At 44.3% G+C, this 9,261-nt stretch overlaps 1 protein-coding gene across 1 annotated transcript in view; it reads left to right on the top strand.

Moving 5' to 3' along the window:
• Window positions 1–19: 19 nt before the first annotated feature.
• Window positions 20–9,261, top strand: part of LMBRD2 (LMBR1 domain containing 2) — a 55,651-nt gene continuing 46,409 nt past the window's right edge. The window contains exon 1 of the mRNA XM_084628466.1: window positions 20–301. The gene's annotated coding sequence lies outside the window, so the exon portion shown is untranslated. The remainder of the gene's footprint in view (window positions 302–9,261) is intronic.

The following is a 9,261-nucleotide window of genomic DNA, read 5'->3' as shown; positions in this document are numbered from 1 at the left end:
CTACCCAGAAGCCCGTGCGGCCCGGCTGGGCGTCGGTCGATGACGTGGTTGGACGGCGAGCGATTGTCCAAAGGGAAATGTCAGGCGCTGGGGAACCGGCTGCCCCAGTCGCGGTGACACGGAGGAAGCCGGGCCTCAAGGGAACTGTGGCCGGCTGCTGTGGCGCAGTTTGAAGCCCCGCTTCGGCCGGGGCCATCGCTCACGGAGCCAGGCGCCCGGAGCAGCAGCCGCAGCAGGGGGAGGATGGAGGAGGGCAGAGGCCGGCGGAGGCCCCGGTGCTGAGAGAGTGGCTCAGCCCCAGGTGAGCCAGCGGGGTGGCTTGTTCCTGAGGGATCGCCCCAGACACCGTTCCCCTCAGCTGCCCCCTTCCCCGCGCTGCGGCCAGAGAGCAGCTCCTGGCAGGGGTGCGGGGCGGCCTTGGGAGAGAGGGGCCAGTTTTGTGTCACCAGGGCGGGAAGGGGGCACAAGGGAGCATGACAGCGGGGGGCGGGACGGCGGTAGGGGGAGGGGTGTAGGGGGGGCGTAAGGGGGCGGCATGGCGGTGGGGGGGGCGGCATGTGGCGATATCTTGCTCCCCCCCCCCCCCCCGGGTGATCTCTGGGCCCAGAGCACAGGCCTGTATTCCATGCCGGGCCCCACAAACGAAGTGGGCTTAGAAAGGAAGACGCACTTATAAAGTTCAGAATGTCTGAATAATAGGCACCCTTCAGATGGGACCTTAAAAACTGAGCTGTGTCTGCTCTCAGGATAGGTTTGGAGGGTTTTTTGGGAGGTAAGAAATAAGTGTGGTTATTCTGCGGTCGACCAATTTTCCCTATCTTTCCAAGACCCACAACTGCTGAATAACATTTATTATTGTGCCCCAAAGTGTGTCAGATGCTTAAAGACAAATAGACAGATCCCTGCGCCAAAGAGCTTACAGTCAGATTATTTTCTGTTTTACTGTCAACTTCTTGTTCCCAAAGAGAGAGAGTTATTGTGCTAGTCATGTTTCAGAGTAACAGCCGTGTTAGTCTGTATTCGCAAAAAGAAAAGGAGTACTTGTGGCACCTTAGAGACTAACCAATTTATTTGAGCATGAGCTTTTGTGCTAGTCATATTACAAATTACTAGGTTACTTCTCCAAGGTACTGACAAAGTGATTGACTAGTCGAGTTTAGCATATTTTATATAGCTACTTATTTGTAAAATCTGCTGACGTCTGCTTTAGCAATATTTCTGTGGGGAAGCACAGGCAACAAAGAGAGGGTTTGTGGTTCAGGAAGTCTGGCACCATGTTGACAAAAGGATTTGTTCTGTTTCCCTTTGAAAGGCTTTTCTGTTTTTTCAGAAGCAGTTCTAAAGCACCTTTGTAGAGCTCAACTACTCCACCCAAGTGTTTTAATTGGATCATTAATCACATCCATTCAGACTTTGTGCAAGGTTCTTACTAAAACCTTCATAATAAAATCTTTTGTGGAGTTTCATATGAGATTTACATTTCAGTAATGCAATTTTTCATCATGTTTGTCCTAACAATATGTTTTAATATTGGTGATGAAGGGGGAAATGACTCGGATTTGAATATTTTTTGGCAATTTCTCTCCCAGTCAACAACTTGTATCCAGCCTGATCAGTTGCACACTGGATTCATTTTATAATGGCTGATTGATTATGTAGAAAAATTTAATAAGCTCACAAAAGAACAGAACTATGTGGAACTGTCGGCTCTGTCCAGTTCATGTTAAATCTCATTGCACAGTAAGATAACAGCTGTAAGTCTTGTGTAAGTCATTACCAACTTATCCCTCCAAACCATGAATTTTATGTGAAAGGGTAAAGGAGCTTTTCCTATTTCCCATCTGTCTGATTCCTACTTTATAAAAGATTTACTATTTGTTTGCCTCTTTGGAAATAAAGCAGTATGCAATAAGGAAATAGATTGTTTTTTTATTTACTTTTTAACTTGATTCAGATATTAAGATTTGAACTCTTTTGAGGATTTAAAAAAAAAAGTTTCTCAGACTAATATGCAATTTTTCTTTCTTTCCTGTAGTTTATAATTAACCAGTAGGTACTGCGACAGACTGACAATATCCTGTATTACCCGAACACACCTTCTGACTTAAGATAAACTTTATTGAATTCAATTAAACCTTAATGTACATCGAAGGTATTAACCCCAATTCAGTGTGTTGTTGTGGCTTTGTATGTATGTCCTCTAGCAGGAGGGGGATGCTAACGTACTTACTTTATCAGCCCTTTGAAGCCATCCTGGAGAGGTATGCATTTAGTAGTTCAAACTGGATTCTCCAGGGACCAACAGACAAAGAAAGGATTTTTGGATAAAGAGCCTGGTTTAAACTGGCTCAGGGCCACTCCTTGATTCCGTAAATGGACAGGACTCTGATGACCATGGAGGGCCTCAATTTTTAGACTAGGATTGGAAGGACTTGGTCTACTGAGGCCCCATAAAATGGCGTGCTTGTGATCAGTTGAAACTGTGATGAATTTTCAGAGTAACAGCCGTGTTAGTCTGTATTCGCAAAAAGAAAAGGAGTAACAATAAATTGGTTAGTCTCTAAGGTGCCACAAGTACTCCTTTTCTTTTTGTGATGAATTTGTGACCATAAAGTAAACCCCTTGGGTGGGGCATTGAAAGACTGCTGCTCCTGCCAGAACCCATGTCAGAGCTCAGGTGATGTCTGGTAAGCTTATTAGCATGTGTATAGCTTCTGTTGTTTTTAATGTGTTCTCTCTAGTGCTTTTAGCCTAATAATAAAATAGGTTTGCATAAAAAGAGGTGTGGTGATACCAATGACTATGGGCAGTCAGTCTCACTGAGCCTGGGCAGACTGTCTCTGCTGGGAATAACACAGTGAAGGCAGGGAATTGTGAAGTCTGGTGATACCCCAATCAGAAGGGAGTGAGATGTGGGTCTTTACTCAATAGTGCAATTGCTGGGTAACTGGAAGCCTGAGAGTGGGTGCCCTTTGCTGTACCACTGAGGGGAAATACAGCTGAAGTTCCTCTGAACAGTGACCGATGCCTCTTAAATGAGAAACCAAGAACAGGTCTATACTAAAACGTGTGCCATTTTAATGGAACCAGTATACTTATGCTGGTAAATCCCTCCTGGTGTTGACATTTATACTAGTATATAAATGTTGATACTGGTATAGCTTAATCACTTTTATATTGATAAAACTGTGGCTTCCCTAGTGCTTTTACTGGCATACCTATGTCAGCAAAAAAAAAAAAAAAATCAAACTCCTAACTGATATAACCATGCCAGTAAAATTTTTAAGTGTAGACCAAGCCCAAGAAGTCTCTAGATATTAAAATTCTTCTGGAGTTAATTCTTCTGGCTATGTTGCAGATGGTCAAAACCAATCTCCTGAGGCTGAGATTTTCATTCAAAGCCAGGGCACGTCATTCTATCCCAACCTAGGATACCTCTTCTAGCTAGACAGGCTACTGACAGGACAGAGGACCATAGTTCCGTTTTCAGGTTGGTACAGGTCTGGTACTTTTGAAAGCTCTCTTTGTCATGAGGTATTAATGTATTCCTGGTAGAAGGAGACTCCTTTTGAACCAGTCATTTCAGCTGAGTTTAACTTTCTGACATGTGAAGTAATTTTCCTGGTGGCAGTAACTTTAGCTTGCAGTGTAAATGAGCTTTCATGTTTTAATGACTTTCATCTTATTCTAAGTTTTACAAGGGTAAGGTGGTGACAGAGACGAATCTAAGATTCCTGCCAGAGTGTGTTGGATTTCCACCTGAATCAGACTAAGATCTTCCTAGGCACATGTGCCTATCCCATCAAGATCCTTCTCCTGCACCCAGTGTCAAAAGGCACTAGGATTGTATTTGCATAAAGCATTTAGAAAAAAGGACATGCATATAATCTGGCTGGCCTTAAACCATCACTTTCTTGAAATGGGGACACCATGATGTAAGCTTACCACCATTCCTGTCTCAGGTGTTTCCATTAAAGATACAGGAACTCCTCACTTAGCGTTAAAAGAAAAGGAGTACTTGTGGCACCTTAGAGACTAACCAATTTATTTGAGCATAAGCTTTCGTGAGCTACAGCTCACTTCATCGGATGCATACTGTGGAAAGTGTAGAAGATCTTTTTATACACACAAAGCATGAAAAAATACCTCCTCCCACCCCACTCTCCTGCTGGTAATAACTTATCTAAAGTGACCACTCTCCTTACAATGTGTATGATAATCAAGGTGGGCCATTTCCAGCACAAATCCAGGGTTTAACAAGAACGTCAGGGGGGGAGGAAAAAACAAGGGGAAATAGGTTACCTTGCATAATGACTTAGCCACTCCCAAACTCTATTCAAGCCTAAGTTAATTGTATCCAATTTGCAAATGAATTCCAATTCAGCAGTTTCTCGCTGGAGTCTGGATTTGAAGTTTTTTTGTTGTAATATAGCAACTTTCATGTCTGTAATCGCGTGACCAGAGAGATTGAAGTGTTCTCCGACTGGTTTATGAATGTTATAATTCTTGACATCTGATTTGTATCCATTTATTCTTTTACGTAGAGACTGTCCAGTTTGACCAATGTACATGGCAGAGGGGCATTGCTGGCACATGATGGCATATATCACATTGATGGATGTGCAGGTGAACGAGCCTCTGATAGTGTGGCTGACGTTAATAGGCCCTGTGATGGTGTCCCCTGAATAGGTATGCGAGCACAGTTGGCAACGGGCTTTGTTGCAAGGATAGGTTCCTGGGTTAGTGGTTCTGTTGTGTGGTATGTGGTTGCTGGTGAGTATTTGCTTCAGGTTGGGGGGCTGTCTGTAAGCAAGGACTGGCCTGTCTCCCAAGATTTGTGAGAGTGTTGGGTCATCCTTCAGGATAGGTTGTAGATCCTTAATAATGCGTTGGAGGGGTTTTAGTTGGGGGCTGAAGGTGACGTCTAGTGGCGTTCTGTTATTTTCTTTGTTAGGCCTGTCCTGTAGTAGGTGACTTCTGGGAACTCTTCTGGCTCTATCAATCTGTTTCTTCACTTCTGCAGGTGGGTATTATAGTTGTAAGAATGCTTGACAGAGATCTTGTAGGTGTTTGTCTCTGTCTGAGGGGTTGGAGCAAATGCGGTTGTATCGCAGAGCTTGGCTGTAGACGATGGATCGTGTGGTGTGGTCAGGGTGAACGCTGAAGGCATGTAGGTAGGAATAGCGGTCAGTAGGTTTCCGGTATAGGGTGGTGTTTATGTGACCATCGTTTATTAGCACTGTAGTGTCCAGGAAGTGGCTCTCTTGTGTGGACTGGACCAGGCTGAGGTTGATGGTGGGATGGAAATTGTTGAAATCATGGTGAATTCCTCAAGGGCTTCTTTTCCATGGGTCCAGATGATGAAGATGTCCTCAATATAGTGCAAGTAGAGTAGGGGCATTAGGGGACGAGAGCTGAGGAAGCGTTGTTCTAAGTCAGCCATAAAAATGTTGGCATACTGTGGGGCCATGCGGGTACCCATAGCAGTGCCGCTGATCTGAAGGTATACATTGTCCCCAAATGTAAAATAGTTATGGGTAAGGACAAAGTCACAAAGTTCAACCACCAGGTTAGCCATGACATTATCGGGGATAGTGTTCTTGATGGCCTGTCGTCCATCTTTGTGTGGCATGTTGGTGTAGAGGGCTTCTACATCCATAGTGGCCAGGATGGTGTTTTCAGGAAGATCACCGATGGATTGTAGTTTCCTCAGGAAGTCAGTGGTGTCTCGAAGGTAGCTGGGAGTGCTGGTAGCATAGGGCCTGAGGAGGGAGTCTACATAGCCAGACAATCCTGCTGTCAGGGTGCCAATGCCTGAGATGATGGGGCGCCCAGGATTTCTAGGTTTATGGATCTTGGGTAGTAGATAGAATATCCCAGGTCGGGATTCCAGGGGTGTGTCTGTGCAGATTTGTTCTTGTGCTTTTTCAGGCAGTTTCTTGAGCAAATGCTGTAGTTTCTTTTGGTAACTCTCAGTGGGATCAGAGGGTAATGGCTTGTAGAAAGTGGTGTTGGAGAGCTGACGAGCAGCCTCTCGTTCATATTCCGACCTATTCATGATGACAACAGCACCTCCTTTGTCAGCCTTTTTGATTATGATGTCAGAGTTGTTTCTGAGGCTGTGGATGGCATTGTGTTCTGCACGGCTGAGGTTGTGGGGCAAGTGATGCTGCTTTTCCACAATTTCAGCCCGTGCATGTCGGCGGAAGCACTCTATGTAGAAGTCCAGTCTGCTGTCTCAACCTTCAGGAGGAGTCCACCTAGAATCCTTCTTTTTGTAGTGTTGGTAGGAAGATCTCTGTGGATTACTATGTTGTTCAGAGGTGTATTGGAAATATTCCTTGAGTCGGAGACGTTGAAAATAGGATTCTAGGTCACCACAGAACTGTATCATGTTCGTGGGGGTAGAGGGGCAGAAGGAGAGGCCCCGAGATAGGACAGCTGCTTCTGCTGGGCTAAGAGTATAGTTGGATAAGTTAACAATATTGCTGGGTGGGTTGAGGGAACCGTTGCTGTGGCCCCTTGTGGCATGTAGTAGTTTAGAAAGTTTAGTGTCCTTTTTCTTTTGTAGAGAAGCAAAGTGTGTGTTGTAAATGGCTTGTCTAGTCTCTAAGGTGCCACAAGTACTCCTTTTCTTTTTGTGAATACAGATTAACAGGGCTGTTACTCTGAAACATTTCCCCTTTAAGTATGAAGAGCGGGGTCAGAAGTACACTGGCTTCTTAATTAGATCAGCAAGCAGAGACCTGACCAAAGCTGCAGCTGCTGCCTAAGGCAGCAGCTCCCTCCGTCTGTGTGTTCCCCTGCTCTATGGAAGATGGGGTAAGTGGGGTGCAGGAGCAGGGGGGAGGGGGACACCCTGACATTAGCCCCCCCTTCTTCCCCTCCCCCCCCACAGCAAGCAGGAGTCTCGAGGAGCAGCTCCAAGGTAGAGGGCAGGAGCAGCACATGGCAGTGGGGGGAGGGACAGCTGAACTGCCAGCAGTTGATAGCCTGCTGAGCAGCTGCTGTACAGGGAACTTAGGCGAGTGGGGAGCTGATAGGGGGGCTGCCTGTCCACCTTGGTTCCAACCACCCACCAGCTAGCTGCAACAGGCTGCTCTTCCTGCAAGCAGTGGACAAAGCAGGCGGCTGCCAAACGATGTTAGAAGGAAGCATTGCACAACTTTAAATGAACATGTTCCCTAATTGATCAGCAACGTAACAACGTTAACCGGGACAATTTTAAGTGAGGAGTTCCTGTACGGTACAGACCTGTTTACGCGCGGATGTTGGGAGTCAAGCCATCACGACTGCATGTTAACGGACCGCTGGTTAAGAGGGCCATGCTGAAAAAAGTGTCTACTGTTCAGTTAGAAAAAAAGATGTTATTTTCTGCTCTTTCTGGCTCTCATTTTCTTTCTTTCTTATGAAGTCTGTCATTCGCCGCAGATGAATGATTTCAATATTTTCTGCTTTTTGCTCCTCCATAAATCTTACAACAGTTTCTACAGCACTAAGGGCTTCTGTGGGCCAAATTTTAACCTTTTCAACTACATCCTCACCATCACTTTTGCGGTCCAACATAGCCTCGCAACCTGTTAATATTTTTAACTCGGACAGAAATTCTGAAGTCGGGCAGTCTTCATGCATCTCCAGCTACTCTGTAATGATTTCCGGTGACGTATCCAAACTAAAATATTTTATCATTTGAAAGAGAAATTTACCTTTATCCTCTTTTGTCTGTGTGCGTGTTTGTAGGAGGTCTTCTTTCGAAAATCCTTCAAAGTCTGGCTCTGAATCTGTGCCACTGCTGGAGTTTTCAGAGTCTGAGCCGTCTTTGACAGAAAAAACATTACCGAGAGCCTTCATCCAGCAGTTTTCAATGGACTTTGTTTTACTCCGTCCCAAGCTTTTTTAACTAAATAAATAATTTTCTTCATGTTTAACTGTTTCAGGAATTCTGAAATGCCTGAAGACGTGCATGACATGATCGCTGAAATCAGCTCCCATCGATAATTGTTTATTTTTAAAATTCTGAATAATGCCCTGGTCTAAGGGTTAAATTTTTGATGTTGTGTTGAATGGTAGGTATAGCACTCAAATTTTTCCATCGCTCGATACCAGTGATTCAGCTGGAAGATAGGTTGGACAATTGTCAAGTAGAAAAAGTGCTTTGGCTTCCAGTTCTTCGACCGCAGATGCTTACAAACAGCTGGAACAAAGCTGTTGTGGAACCAGTCGTCGAAAATGTGTCTCGTCATCCACATATTTTTGCTGTTAGCATATATTACTGGCAGTTTGGCTCTATTGAGGTGATTAAAGCAGCAAGGGTTATGAAAGCGGCCAACGAGAAGAGGGGCAAGCTTATGGGTGCCCGTCTTATTACTACAAAAAAGAAGAGTCACACGATCTTTATCTTTTTAAATCCATCTGTTTTTTGTGTCTCGTAATTAAAGGCTAGAGTCTTATCAGGTAGCAGTTTTGCAAATAAAGCTGTTTCATCACAATTATAAAGTTGTTCTTCGTGGTAGACTTCATTTTGTAAAATAGATTTTAACTCGGCGGGAAACATGTTTATGGCCAATTCATCAGCTGATCGGCTTTCTCTAGAAATCGATATCTGTGCTATGCCATGAAGCTTTTTAAAATGAGTTACAAACCCCTTGCTGGCTTGGAATGATTCATCCCCCTTAAATTTCCAAATTTTGTTGCTTTGGCTTGAAGAATTGGCCCACTTAGTGGCATTCCTTTCAGCCATTACTGAGCAAACCATGTGTTCATGGGTTTGTCTGTTTTGGGTTTTGCTGAATAGCACACACATTTTTGCTTAAGCCCTGCGGCAGAATCAGTATTTTGTACAAAGCTATTCAGTTTAGATTCGTTTTTTAACCATCCTCGGAGAGTAGATTCGGCAATCCCAATCCCAATGCATCCGATGAAGTGAGCTGTAGCTCGCAAAAGTTTATGCTCAAATACATTTGTTAGTCTCTAAGGTGCCACAAGTACTCCTTTTCTTTTTGCGGATACAGACTAAAATGGCTGCTACTCTGAAACCAATATCTTTTGAAACTTTAGTCTGGGTTTCTCCGCTATTTACTTGATCTATTCAGCTAGCTTTTCTTCTATGGTGTAGGAACGCTTGCCCTCTGCCGTTATATTAGGCCTAGAAAATTAAAATTTTCTAATGTAGTGTGTGTGTGTGTGTGTATATATATATTACTATATAACTACTATATATTATATATCTCTCTAGCGTGACAATGACTAAGCGTGCGTGAT

The sequence above is a fragment of the Lepidochelys olivacea genome, assembly GCF_965140295.1.
Source record: "Lepidochelys olivacea isolate rLepOli2 genome assembly, chromosome: 5".
NCBI lineage: Eukaryota > Metazoa > Chordata > Testudines > Cheloniidae > Lepidochelys > Lepidochelys olivacea.
The sequence above is the reverse complement of the archived record's forward strand: the minus strand, read 5'-3'. Positions and strand labels throughout refer to the sequence as shown.